Source organism: Salmo salar, chromosome 27 (assembly GCF_965601325.2).
Source record: "Salmo salar chromosome 27, fSalSal1, whole genome shotgun sequence".
NCBI lineage: Eukaryota > Metazoa > Chordata > Actinopteri > Salmoniformes > Salmonidae > Salmo > Salmo salar.
In genome coordinates, this window is record NC_138317.1 from 4,750,052 (window position 1) to 4,765,398 (window position 15,347).

Genomic DNA, 15,347 nt, shown 5'->3' on the forward strand with positions numbered 1-15,347 from the left:
GAGTAGTAAACAGGGAAACATACCAGCGTCGATTACTACCTTTTATTTCAATCTCGAGTTGAGTAAAATAACTAGTTTTGTTCTGGTCGCAAGAGAATCCAAAAAATTGCAGTAAACAGCGCCACACTCAGGCAGACAACTGAATGTTCTATTCTCAGCCAGGCCCATCTTTTAAAAGAAAACTATTTAATTATATCTTTATTTGAGCAAAATAAGTAGTAATGTTGTGATCACAAGAAAATCCTACTATTTCTGGTAAAGAGCCCCACAGTCAGGCAAACAAATCTGAATATTCTATCAAAGTGAGAACAATTAGTTTCCCTGGCTGATATGGCTTCTACTTACAAATATGATCTGAGTAAATGAATAGATGACATTCACTGCTATCAACCTGTCTAATATAAACGCATTATTTACACAGACCTTCATGGGAAAAGCATTACATGGTCTGTTTTGTCAAGGAGCCAAATGTATCCCAAAGCCTTGTGGTAACCAGATGATCCCAATAATTTAGGTAGCCTAGTAAATCATTTATGTTCTATTGCGAATTGCCTAGGACTCGTTGTTTCCATGTTTACTACTCAAATATATTTGACTTATTACCTGCAAATATATTAGCATAACTAGGCTAAACAGAACCATGGCGGACTCTTAAAATAAGAGGCTTTATATCATATTAAAACGTGTCCCAGTCCAACATGCCTAGCTCTACCCACTGGGGCGTGGCTTACCGAGCGTTCTCTGAAATAAGCGCTTGTATTGTCCTATTCCTCCAGATCGAGTTCTCAACACACCCGTTTCTGGTTAACGACAATAGCCACGCGAATACGACAACAGGTTGTTTGCAAGTTCATTTTGCGATATTGACACATTGTTAAAAAAACAAGGCAGTTCGCGGCCGCTATAGTAAATTAGAGAAAGACTGTCTGTGTTCTAAAGGGTTTTAAGCTAGATATCATATTTTTTTGTTGCATTGGATCTCAATCCACCACATCCGCCTGTGTCGCACTTCCGCATCTGTGGTGAAAGGTGACAAAAATAGAGCGCTTTCGTCAGACCATGAGCCGTCCTGAAAATCGGTCTTCTCACAAAATCGTCTGTAGCTTCCAAACGTCCATGCTTATGGGCTAATGGTGTTTCCCAACCAGGGTATGCATACCCCTCGGGGTACGTGGACAGTCTCCAGGGGGTACCTGGGAGATTATACATTTTTTTACTGAGGCCACTGGTGTGACATCTCTAGTTATTTTATATTTACAGTGCCTTCGGAAAGTATTCAGACCCCTTGACTTTCCACATTTTGTTATGTTACAGCCTTATTCTAAAATGGATAATTGTTTTTTTCCCCCCTCAATCTAAACACCATAATGACAAAGAAAGCAAAGCCTCTAAAAAAGTGATTTTCCAAATCATGTCCAATCAATTGAATTTACCACAGGTGGACACCAATCAAGTTGTAGAAACATTTCAAGGTCGCTCAATAGAAACAGGACGCACCTGAGCTCAATTTCGAGTCTCAGAGCAAACGGTCTGAATACTTATGTAAGTAAAGTATTTGTTTTTTATTTTTAATACATTTGCAAAAATGTCAAACTGTTTTCGCTTTGTCATTATGGGGTATTGTGTGTAGATTGCTGAGGATTTTTTTTATTTAACCAATTTTAGAATAAGGCTGTAATGTAACAAAATGTGGAAAAAGTCAAGGGATCTGAATACTTTCCGAAGGCACTGCATGGCCTACTTTTTTACTTTAGTTTCGGTGCTTACGCATTGCTCTGTCTACCTGGCCTCTGCCCACCATTTGCTCAATGGTTGATTCTCTGTTTGCGTCAAGTGCACGTGATCCTTTGCTCTGCGCTAGAGTGCCTGCTGCTGTTATCCTCCCAGAAACGTGATTGATAAGACAGCAGCTGATGCACTGAAGACCCTCCACATTTTTTGGGCACTGAGCAAATTTCAGGTTTGCTGAGTGCAAACTTGAACATTGTGCAAATTCTGTGTAACTTTCAGTGCGTGTTTACTGTGAACACTGAGGCTATACCCTCTAAGGTATTGTTTTAACATTGGTCATGTGGGCTACTGTGGTTATTCAATCAAAATGTAGGCCTACCATTAAAAACAATGGAGAATATGCATCCCATAACATTTTGACATAGAAATAGCTGTTGAGATCATTCAGCCTACAGTAGCAGATAATGTGGGGTGTTCAATGTTGGCCTACATTCCAAAATACATGCAGGGCTTGACATTAACCTGTTTATCATCTTGTTCTTCAAATGTTGTGTTTTATGCAAGAAACCACTTTACAAAATAAAATGCCTTATTATTCCCATATCATTATTACAGAGAATCAGACAAATTATGCTACTCTCTGCCTATTGGCTACTTCACTTATTCAAGCCTGTCTCAAAATTCAACACTGCTCCTTTAAGACAAAAAAAGCTCTTTAATTGACTCGCTTTTCAAAGATGTCTAGAAATGTACAAGTTTTGTGATCTTGTAGGAGTAAATCAATCCCCTATTGCTGACTACAAATGATCTATAACTGGGCTAATAACTCACTAACTAGCAAAGGATATGAACAACATGTGCACACGTGGCTACATGCAGCTTTCACTTTGATTTCAAAACAAGAGCATCTATTCACGACCGCTCATGCTGTAAACACAGTCCAGCTCAAAGTAAATGGCACAAATCCATATATGGCAATGGTATATTTACATAGGCCTACTGCAGCTCTGATTGTTTATGCCGCACTGGTCTGTGTAGAGTAAGGGCTGAGCAGTGTGTCAATGCAATAGAATCCTACTCTGATGCGTTCTACCTACAACAGAATAACTTGTTTGCATAGTTCGTTTTTGTTTCGGTATGTTGCGTTGAAAGTGGCTAATATTATGTTGATTCGGTCACAATTGCCACAGTAAAGGGAAACATTGATAGTGTTACCAGGGAAAACTCTAGAACAGTGGTCAAATCAAATTTTATTTGGCCGAATACAACAGGTGTAGATCTTACTGTGAAATGCTTACTTATAAGCCCTTAACCAACAATACAGTTTTAAGAAAAATACCTACAAAAATGTTTTATTAAAGTAACAAATAATTAAAGTGCCGCAGTAAAATATCAATAACGAGGCTATATATAAGGGGTACTGGTACAGAGTCAATGTGCGGGGGCACCGGTTAGTTAAGGTAATATGTACATCAGTGGAGGCTGCTGAGGGGAGGATTGGTCATAATTATATCTGGAATAAACACGTGGTTTCCATGTGGTTGATTCCATTGACTCCATTCCAGCCATAATTATGAGCGGTCCTCCCCTCAGCAGCCTCCACTGATGTACATGTAGGTAGTTATGTGACTAGATGATAATAACAGAGTAGCAGCAGCGTAAAAGAGGAGGGGGGGGGGGGCAATACAAATAGTCTGGGTAGCATTTGATTAAATGTTCAGGAGTCTTATGGCTTGGGGGTATAAGCTATTTAGAAGCCTCTTGTACCTAGACTTGGCGCTCCGGTACCACTTGCCGTGCGGTAGCAGAGAGAACAGTCTGACTAGGGTGGCTGGAGTCTTTGGAAATGTTTAGGGCCTTCTTCTGACACCGCCTGGTATAGATGTCCTGGATGGCAGGAAGCTTGACACCAGTGATGTACTGGGCCGTACGCACTACCCTCTGCAGTGCCTTGCGGTCGGAGGCCAAGCAGTTGTCATACCGGGAGGTGATGCAACCCGTCAGGATGCTCTCGATGGTGCAGCTGTAGAACCTTTTGAGGCTCTGAGGACCTATGCCAAATATTTTCAGTCTCCTGAGGGGGATTAGGTTTTGTCGTGCCCTCCTCACGACTGTCTTGGTGAGCTTGGACCATGTTAGTTTGTTGGTGATGTGGACGCCAAGGAACTTGAAGCTCTCAACCTGCTCCAATACAGCCCCGTTGATGTTAATGAGGGCATACACAGTGTTTCGTCCCAGGGTCTTTAGTTTAGTGGTGAGCTTTGAGGGCACTATGGTGTTGAACGCTGAGATGTCGTCAATGAATAGCATTCTCGCATGGGTGTTCCTTTTGTCCAGGTGTGAAAGGGCAGTATGGAGTGCAATAGAGATTGCATCATCTGTGGATCTGTTGGAGCGGTATGCAAATTGGAGTGGGTCTAGGGTTTCTGGGATAATGGTGTTGATGTGAGCCATGACCAGCCTTTCAAAGCACTTCATGGCTACGGGCGTGAGTGCTACGGGTCGGTAGTCATCTAGGCAGGTTACCTTAGTGTTCTTGGGCACAGGGACTATGGTGGTCTGCTTGAAACATGTTGGTATTACAGACTCCGACAGGGAGAGGTTCAAAATGTCAGTGAAGATACTTGCCAGTTGGTCAGTGCATGCTCGGAGTACACGTTCTGGTAATCTGTCTGGCCCTGTGGTCTTGTGAATGTTGACCTGTTTAAAGGTCTTACTCACATCGGCTGCGGAGAGCGTGATCACAGTTGTCCGGAACAGCTGATGCTCTCATGCATGTTTCAGTGTTACTTGCTTTGAAGCGAGCGTAGAAGTAATTTAGCTCGTCTGGTAGGCTTGTATCACTGGGCAGCTCTTGGCTGTGCTTCCCTTTGTAGTCTGTAATAGTTTGCAAGCCCTGCCACATCCGACGAGAGTTGGAGCCGGTGTAGTACGATTCGAGTACTGTATTGACGCTTTGCCTGTTTCATGGTTTGTCGGGCATAGCAGGATTTCTTATCAGCTTTCGGGTTAGAGTCCCGCTCTTTGAAAGCGGCAGCTCAGTGCGGTTGTTGCCTATAATCCATGACATCTAGTTGGGGTATGTACGTACAGTCACTGTGGTGACGACGTCATCGATGCACTTATTGATGAAGCCAGTGACTGATGTGGTGTACTCCTCAATGCCATCGGAAGAATCACGGAACATATTCCAATCTGTAGCTTAGCATCTGCTTCATCTGACCACTTTTTTACTGACTGAGTCACTGGTGCTTCCTGCTTTAATTTTAGCAGGAATCAGAAGGATATGGTCAGATTTGCCAAATGGAGGGCGAGGGAGAGCTTTGTACGCATCTCTGTGTGTGGAGTAAAGGTGATCTAGAGGTTGTTTTTTTATATAAATATATTTTTTTCTGGTTGCACATTTAACATGCTGTTAAGAAATTAGGTAAAACTGATTTAAGTTTCCGTGCATTAATGTCCCCGGCCACTAGGAGCGCCGCCTCTGGATGAACGTTTTCCTGTTTGCTTACGGCCGTATACAGCTCATTGAGTGCGGTCTTAGTGCCAGCATCGGTTTGTGGTGGTAAATAGACATCTACGAAGAATATAGATTAACTCTCTAGGTAGATAGTTTGGTCTACAGCTTATGAGATACTCTACCTCAGGCGAGCAAAACCTCGAGACTTCCTTAGATATCGTGCACCAGCTATTTACAAATATAAATAGACCGCCACCTCTTGTCTTACCAGAGGCTGCTGTTCTATCCTGTCGATAGAGTGTATAACCCGCCAGTTGTATGTTATTCATGTCGTCGTTCAGCCACGACTCAATTATACATTAGATATTACAGTTTTTAATGTCCCGTTGGTAGGATATACGTGCTTGTAGTTCGTGCACTTTATTATCCAGCGACTGAACATTGGCCAATAATACCGATGGCGAAGGCAGATTAGCCACTCGTCGCCAGATACCTATGTCTCTTACTCCTGCGAATGACGGGGATGAGGGCCTGTTCGGGTGCCTGGAGTAAATCCCTCTTGTCTGACTCATTAAAGAAAAAGAAAATGTGTCCAGTTCAATGTGAGTAATCGCTGATCTGATGTCCAGAAGCTCTTTTCGGTCATAAGAGACGGTAGCAGCAACATTATGTACAAAATAAGTTACAAACAATGTGAAAAAACAAACAAAATAGCACATTTGGTTAAGAGCCCATAAAATGGCAGCCATCCTCTCTGACGTCAAGATCACTTTGAGGCAAAATACAGGCCGAGATCTACCACTCTGCTTTTTTTTTAACATGACAAAAAAACGTACAACTATGCAACATTAACCAATTAAAAACAGTACTGTAGCAATGAGGTTTGTGCAGTAAACTTTAGGCGCAATACATTATCTCCTCATATTGGCTTTGCTTGAATTGCCCTGCTAATGCTTTGTTGTTCAGGCCATTCTTTTAAATTATATTTCAAAATTTGAGGTAGGCGATGTGATCACACCAGTAATAGATCTGTTGTATTACTTGTGAGGCACAGCTGAGTGAGCATACATTGAAATAATTAGCTTTTTATATTTATTTTACAGGGTTGATGATGCCTGCATCTGATGGTCAGTCTCAACGCAGGGAGAGAGCAGCAGACTGAGGGTCCGTCTCTCAACATCCCTCTGCTGTCCCTTTCCTCCACTGACCAAAAAGGGACACAGTCTTCCTCCAGCTGATGGCGAAACTCGAGTCGCAACGCATTATTTCTGCCTCATGCACAAATTCATGTTACTCCTATGATCAGAGAAAGTTAAATATTCCTCTATTTAAAAAAGACCCAAGCCGCTAACAATAACAACGCAAGCCTATAGATACACTTTCCTACTCATTCATTACCGCTGCAGTGCTTGTTGTAGCGCTGAGTGGAAATAGGAGTTTATGCCTTAAAGTGTTGAATAAGAAAGTGTTGACAGTGGTGAGTAAGAACTTAAACATGAACTCACTCATAAAAACAGCAGCTCTTCGCTGTATTCGTTGACAGTTTCTCTTAACTTTGCTGTTGCTTTAGCCTCGAGACTGCTTTATATTTTATTGCAGACATGGTCACCTGAGCCATCCGGTTGGCCAGCGGTGGGCCTATAGTGCACTTGATTTGCTCTCTGGGCCTGCCGGGAATGCAGAGTTTGTACCTTCAGACACATGAAATGGTTCAAAATGTCAAGTTTGCCTACCCGGCGTGCTGCTTTATCATTGGGTTTTTTGCAGAAATGTTTGGCAATCGTCTAGGAATGCCTTGGAGGTCGACCAGTTGATCGCCATTTGACAGGTTGGTGACCACAGTGCTAGAAAGTTGAGTGAAGTTCAATCTCTTGTTTCTTTCTGTGGGCTGACATTTCTGCAAGGCAGTCTCGAGGCTAATGCGCACACCCAGTTTAAAGGGAACATCGATTGCAGTGCTTTCTGTGTGGTGCATACATTGGATTTATCAAACTGAATGCATAGACGGCTTGATAGAAATGGTAGCAGAAGGTGAATGTATCTAACTCTGCAAGGTAAAGAGACACACGTTCTTAACATGTATGACACAGTGTGTGGATTCATGAAGAACATCAAACTCTGGGAGAGGAAATGTGAAAATGGGGATATAAGTTGTTTCCAGCAGCTTGACACCTACAGTACCTTTTTGTACAGGTGATGTTGACAGAGTTCCTATGGTGCAGATAGCAAGTTCACATTTATCCAAACCCAACAGGAAGTTCAACTCCTACTTCCCTGACATTGAAAACAAGTCTGCCAAACTTGACTGGGTGCGTAAATCACATTTTGTCAAATTTACACCTAATTTAGGAATCGCATGTGCATGAGGGTGTACTATAAGCAGGTGTTTTAGGGGTACAGTACCCCAAAATGTTTGGGAACTACTGGGCTAATAGCATTTTTGATAATTCAAGAGGTCTTAAATCAATTAGCTGAATGATCCTTGGTATGACCTTAAAACAATTCCATATAGTTTAGTAGACCCCAATCCACATCAAGTAACTCGTGCAACGCGGACTGTGAAGAAATACGCATACGCAAACATGCTAGCACACACATACATTGTTATATTGTTGTGCTATACATTTTGTAATGTAGATATGTGGTGGTGTAATGTTATATGATGTACTGTTTTATTTTTGTGTAACTGCCTTAATTTGTTTGGACCCCAGGGAGAGTAGCTGCTGCCACTTACAGAAGCAATAAGGGTTAAGTGACTTGCTCAAGGGCACATCGATGGATTTTACACCTAGTTGGCTCTGGGATTCGAACCAGCAACCTTTCCGTTAGGCTACCTGCCGCCCTTTTAGACCCACTTGCAAATTGAAAGTGGAGTGAACAAGTGACTTTGTGTGTTTGTTTGTTGTACTCAGTCAATTGTAAATGTACTTAGAGTTTTGAAACATGATTCATTTTGATGATCTGTTTAGATTTTTATGCTCAGAGTTGGGAAAATGTACACGTGAAAATTGCACCAATGTGAGTGATTAAAAAAAAGAATAATATTACAAAACTTTTGATAATTCAAAACAGAAAAAAACGAAAGATACCTTTCTAGGATTTTCTTTATTTTAATTCCATAATGCATGCACCACACATGATTGTAGTAACTTAAGGATAAATCAAATAAACGCCTATGTAAGGTTTAAGAATTCAATGTTACAGCTTCAACAATACACTGATCGACTTCCACAACAATAAGTATCTTAACATTCAGGAACAGAAACGGTGTGAAAACAAAGTGAGTGTCTTTAATGCATTCTCAGACGTGCTTCTCTTTGCAAAATTTGAGCTGATAACTAAAAAGCCCTTGATTATGGGTACTCAGTGCATTATTCTGAAAAAAAACATGAGAAAAACAAGTCAATCTGGTTTAAACATGCAGTGTGAATGAAACAAACTGTTGTCAAACCGGTTTAAGAAAACAACAGTAATTTCATCATGTATAAACAGACTAGGATTGGTCTTTATTTCGATGTAGGGGCGGTCTTCTGGTTCTTAGGAATCCGAATCAGAATGTGTCTTCTAGTTGTTCTAGTTCTAGTACAGCATGCTGCCCCACACAGAGGCCACCAGGGCGGCGCCGAAGGCTGCGGCGACAGAGAGATTGGTAAACGTTGCACAGCTGATTGTGGCTGGTCGTGACAGTGGTGTGGGTGGCGTCGGTGGTGGTGCACTCTCCAGACAGCCTTGAGAGATCGATAAGAATGATAATGAACCTGATTTAAAATATATATATATATATATATATATATATATATATATATATATATATTTATTTTTTTAACCAGGTAGGCCAATTGAGAAATTAAGTTCTCATTTACAACTGTGACCTGGCCAAGATAAAGCAAAGCAGTGTGACAAAAAACAACACAGAGTTACACGTGGGATAAACAAATGTACCGTCAATAACACAATAGAAAAATCTATATACAGTGTGTGCAAATGGAGTAAGGAGGTAAGGCAATAATTAGGCCATAGTAACGAAGTAATTACAATTTAGTAAATTAACACTGGTGTGATAGATGTGCAGATGATGATGTGCAAGTGTTAGGGTTTAACCAACTATTTGTTTGCATAACCAATATAATAAAATTAGTTGTGGTGCATAACTTATGAATACTAATGCTAAACATAAAAGGTTTCTATTGTATTAACATAGATTGAGCGACATATAATAGACATGACTAACTGGAGGGTTGCTGGCTAGTAGTGTAGGCTGAGTAGACTCGTGACACACACACACACACACAATGCCTGGTTGTGGGGCCACTCAAGGACAGGTGTATGTGAGGAACTGATAGAGGGGAGAATGGCTGTGGCACAAGAACAGGCACTGTCCTTGGGTGTCTGACTCTCGGGTACACACACGAAGATAAGCTAGAAGACAACTATGCTTGGCAACAAAGATGCGTCTAGAGGCTGGGACCAGCCTGCACGCCAACGATAGGCTGGAGTAAGTCTAAACCACACCCAAGCCTCTACTATGACAGGCCACAGGGAGAGGGAACTACGTCTGTCAAGAAGTATTTAAGGAAGAACTTATGATGTCATTTCAGTTCTCTGTCTGCCCTGCGAGGTGTTACAGTGAACCCGTATATACGAACATTGCATTTATCACTATTTACTTAGCTTAATAAACAGCTGTGAAACAGTACTAGAGACCAGAGTTTCTCTTTGTCCTGACACCAGATTCGAATTGACGCAACCTAACACAAGTAGAAATACTGGTGAGCAAAAAAATTAAAACAATATGGGGATGAGGTAGGTAGTTGGATGGGCTATTTACAGATGGGCTGTGTACAGCTGCAGCGATGTAACGACTGTCTTCTGAAATGAACCAAGGCGCAGCAGGTATGTGAATACTCATTTTTTAATTGCCCAACAAAAGGAGTAAAGCATCCACAGGAAACAATAAACGTGACAGCAGCAACAGTTTGCAGGCTAAAAAACGCAGTGCAAAACAACCACCCACAACCCCAAAGAAAAACACACACACCTATATAGGACTTCCAATCAAAGGCAACTCAACACACCTGCCTTCAATTGGAAGTCCCAATCAACAAAACAAACATACCCAACACAAACATGCCACGTCCTGACCAAAACTAAAACACTAGCTCCATCTGCTGGTCAGGACGTGACAGTACCCCCCCCCCCCCCCCCCGCTCAAGGTGCAGACCCCGGAATGCACCTACCAACAGAAAAACACCAACAAAAAACCCATAAACAATAACCCTTAAACAATAAGGGAGGGAAGGGAGGATGGCTGCCGTCACCGACGGCACTGTGCTACACCCTCCCTCCCCAACCCACCTATCCTGGAGGTGGCTCAGGTGCAGGCCGTGGACCTCGCTCCACCTTCGGCGTCGCCCACTTTGATGGCGCCGATAGCTGCGCCGGGCAGACGGGCCACTCGGGCTGACCCTGGCAGACGGACCACTCGGGCTGGGCCGGGGGATGGGAGGGCCCTTTGGGCTGGGCCGGAGGGCGGGAGGGCCCCTCGGGCTGGGCCGGAGGGCGGGAGGGCCCCTCGGGCTGGGCCGGAGGGCGGGAGGGCCCGCCCCTCGGGCTGGGCCGGAGGACGGGAGGGTCCCTCGGGCTGGGCCGGAGGGCAGTCTGGCCACTCTGGCAGTTCAGGGCAGTCTGGCCACTCTGGCAGTTCAGGGCAGTCTGGCCACTCTGGCAGTTCAGGGCAGTCTGGCCACTCTGGCAGTTCAGGGCAGTCTGGCCACTCTGGCAGTTCAGGGCAGTCTGGCCACTCCGGCAGTTCAGGGCAGTCTGGCCACTCCGGCAGTTCAGGGCAGTCTGGCCACTCCGGCAGTTCAGGGCAGTCTGGCCACTCCGGCAGTTCAGGGCAGCTCTGGCGACTGTTGACTGGCGGGCAGCTCTGGCGACTGTTGACTGGCGGGCAGCTCTGGCGACTGTTGACTGGCGGGCAGCTCTGGCGACTGTTGACTGGCGGGCAGCTCTGGCGACTGTTGACTGGCGGGCAGCTCTGACGACTGTTGACTGGCGGGCAGCTCTGGTGACTGTTGACTGGCGAGGCTGGGTTCACGCACTTGAAGCCTGGTGCGTGGTGCTGGTACTGGGCGTACCAGATTGTGAACACGCACCTCCATGCTAGTGCGGGGAGCTGGCCTGGGGCTCCATTCTTGCCCCGCAAAACTCCCCTTGTGCCCCCCCCCCCTAAAAAAATTATTGGGGGTGCCTCTCGGTCTCCCTTACCTCGCCAGCCTTCTTCCGCTGCTTGGTCCTGTGTTGGTGGGTGGTTCTGTAACGACTGTCTTCTGAAATGAACCAAGGCGCAGCAGGTATGTGAATACTCATTTTTTAATTGCCCAACAAAAGGAGTAAAGCATCCACAGGAAACAATAAACGTGACAGCAGCAACAGTTTGCAGGCTAAAAAACGCAGTGCAAAACAACCACCCACAACCCCAAAGAAAAACACACACACCTATATAGGACTTCCAATCAAAGGCAACTCAACACACCTGCCTTCAATTGGAAGTCCCAATCAACAAAACAAACATACCCAACACAAACATGCCACGTCCTGACCAAAACTAAAACACTAGCTCCATCTGCTGGTCAGGACGTGACAAGCGATCGGTAAGCTGCTCAGATAGCTGATGCTTAAAGTTAGTGAGGGGGATATGTCTCCAACTTCAGCGATTTTTGCAATTCGTTCCAGCCGTTGGCAGCAGAGAACTGGAAGGAAAGGCGGCCAAATGAGGTGTTGGCTTTGGTGATGACCAGTGAGATACACTTGCTGGAGCGCGTGCTACGTGTGGGTGTTGTTATGGTGACCAGTGAGCTGAGATAAGGTGGGGCTTTACCTAGCAAAGACTTATAGATGACCTGGAGCCAGTGGGTCTGGCGACGAATATGTAGCGAGGGCCAGCCAACAAGAGCATACAGGTCGCAGTGGTGGGTGGTATATGGGGCTTTGGTGAGAAAACAGATGGCACTGTGATAGACTGCATCCAGGTTGCTGAGTAGACTGTTGAAGGCTATTTTGTAAATGACATCGCCGAAGTCGAGGATTGGTCGGTAGGTCAGTTTACGAGGGTATGTTTGGCAGCATGAGTGAAGGAGGCTTTGTTGCGGAATAGGAAGCCAATTCTAGATTTAACTTTGGATTGGAGATGCTTAATATGAGTCTGGAACGAGAGTTTACAGTCTAACCAGACACCTAGGTATTTGTAGTTGTCCACATATTCTAAGTCAGAACCGTCCAAAGGTGTCCAAAGTGCCAGACTTCCCTGAAAAGTTTCATTTTGCAGGGACTATTCGATGCTAGTGCAGTACACCACAGGATGTTTTTGTGCTGATCGAGGGCAGTCAGGTCTGGAGTGAACCAAGGGCTATATCTGTTCTTAGTTCTACATTTTTTGAAAGGGGCATGCTTATTTAAGATGGTGAGGAAATTACTTTTAAAGAACAACCAGGCATCCTCTGATGACGGGATGAGGTCAATATCCTTCCAGGATACCCGGGCCAGGTCAATTAGAAAGGCCTGCTCGCAGGAGTATTTTAGGGAGCGTTTGACAGTGATGAGGGTGGTCGTTTGACCACGGACCCAGGCAATGAGGCAGTGATCGCTGAGATCCTGATTGAAAACAGCAGAGGTGTATTTGGAGGGCAAGTTGGTCAGGTCAATATCTATATAGGTGCCCATGTTTACGTATTTAGGGTTGTACCTGGTGGGTTCCCTGATAATTTGTATGAGATTGAGGGCATCTAGCTTAGGTTGTAGGACGGCCGGGGTGTTAAGCATATCCCAGTTTAGGTCACCTAACAGAACAAACTCTGAAGATAGATGGGGGGCAATCAATTCACATATGGTGTCCAGGGCACAGCTGGGAGCTGGGGGGGGGGGGGGGGGGTACTATAACAGGCAGCAACAGTGAGAGACTTATTTCTGGAGAGATTTGTTTTTAAAATTAGAAGCTCGAACTGTTTGGGCATAAACCTGGAAAGTAAGCCTGCAAAGTTCTGTCAATCTCTGTAGTAGATTGCAACTCCTCCCCCTTTGGCAGTTCTATCTTGATGTAAAATGTTGTAGTTGGGGATAGAAATCTCAGAATATTTGGTGGCCTTCCTCAGCCAGGATTCAGACACGACAAGGACATCAGGGTTGGCGGAGTGTGCTAAAGCAGTGAGTAAAACAAACTTAGTGAGGAGGCTTCTGATGTTAACATGCATGAAACCAAGGCTTTTACGGTTAGAGAAGTCAACAAATGAGAGCGCCTGGGGACACACAGGGCCTGGGTTAACCTCTGCAGTCATAGCCAAAAGTTTTGAGAATGACACAAATATTAATGTCCACAAAGTTTGCTGTTTCAGTGTCTTGCTGTTTCAGTACAATTACAAGCATTTCATAAGTGTCAAAGGATTTTATTGACAATCACATGAAGCTGATGCAAAGAGTCAATATTTGCAGTGTTGACCCTTCTTTTTCAAGACCTCTGCAATCCTCCTTGGCATGCTGTCAATTAACTTCTGGGCCACATCCTGACTGATGGCAGCCCATTCTTGCATAATCAATGCTTGGAGTTTGTCAGAATTTGTGGGTTTTTGTTTGTCCACCCGTCTCTTGAGGATTGACCACAAGATCTCAATAGGATTAAGGTCTGGGGAGTTTCCTGGCCACTTAGTTATCACCTTTGCCTTATGGCAAGGTGCTCCATCATGCTGGAAAAGGCATTGTTCATCACCAAACTGTTCCTGGATGGTTGGGAGAAGTTGCTCTCTGAGGATGTGTTGGTACCATTCTTTATTCATGGCTGTGTTCTTAGGCAAAATTGTGAGTGAGCCCACTCCCTTGGCTGAGAAGCAACCCCACACATGAATAGTCTCAGGATGCTTTACTGTTGGCATGACACGGGACTGATGGTAGCGCTCACCTTGTCTTCTCCGGACAAGCTTTTTTCCGGATGCCCCAAACAATCGGAAAGGGGATTCATCAGAGAAAATGACTTTACCCCAATCCTCAGCAGTCCAATCTCTGTACCTTTTGCAGAATATCAGCCCTGATGTTTTTCCAAAGGGAGAGGGGGCTTCTTTGCTGCCCTTCTTGACACCAGGCCATCCTCCAAAAGTCTTCGCCTCACTGTGCGTGCAGATGCACTCACACTTGTCTGCTGCCATTCCTGAGCAAGCTCTGTACTGGTGGTGCCCCGATCCTGCAGCTGAATCAACTTTAGGAGACGGTCCTGGCACTTGCTGGACTTTCTTGGGCACCCAGAAGCCTTCTTCACAACAATTGAACCGCTCTCCTTGAAGTTCTTGATGATCCAATAAATGGTTGATTTAGGTACAATCCTACTGGCAGCAATATCCTTGCCTGTGAAGCCATTTTTGTGCAAAGCAATGATGGCACGTGTTTCCTTGCCGGTAACCATGGTTGACAGAGGAAGAACAATGATTCCAAGCAATGATTCCAAGCTTCTTTTTGAAGCTTCTAGTCTGTTATTCGAACTCAATCAGCATGACAGAGTGATCTACAGCCTTGTCCTCGTCAACACTCACACCTGTGTTAACGAGAGAATCACTGACATGATGTCAGCTGGTCCTTATGTGGCAGGGCCGAAATGCAGTGGAAATGTTTTTTGGGGGATTCAGTTCATTTGCATGGCAAAGAGGGACTTTGCAATTAATTGCAATTCATCTGATCACTCTTCATAACATTCTGGAGTGTATGCAAATTGCCATCATACAAACTTAGGCAGCAGACTTTGAAAATTAATATTTGTGTCATTCTCAAAACTTTTGGCCACGACTGTACATCACCTGAGGAACAGAGGAGGAGAAGGATGAGGGTACAGGTAAAGGCTATCAAAACTGATCATCTAGTGCGTTGGGGAGAGAGAATAAAAGGAGCAGATTTCTGGGCGTGGTAGGATAAATTCAGGGCGTAATGTACAGGTGGGTATGGTAGGGTGCGGGTACAATGGAGGTAAACCTAGGCATTGAGTGACGATAGAGGTTGCATCTCTGGAGGCACTAGTTATGCTAGGTGAGGTCACCGCATGTGTGGGAGGTGGGACGAAAGAGCTATCTGAGGCATGTTGAGTGGGACTAGGGGCTCCGCAGTAAAATAGAACAATGAT

General features: G+C 44.5%; 1 long non-coding RNA gene across 1 annotated transcript; it reads left to right on the forward strand.

The window, feature by feature from the left end:
- Positions 1 to 21: 21 nt before the first annotated feature.
- On the forward strand, positions 22 to 8,387 carry LOC145864435 (uncharacterized). The gene is made up of 2 exons (XR_014382984.1): positions 22 to 1,167; positions 6,295 to 8,387. It is a non-coding gene; the product is annotated as an uncharacterized LOC145864435 (long non-coding RNA).
- Positions 8,388 to 15,347: the final 6,960 nt, after the last annotated feature.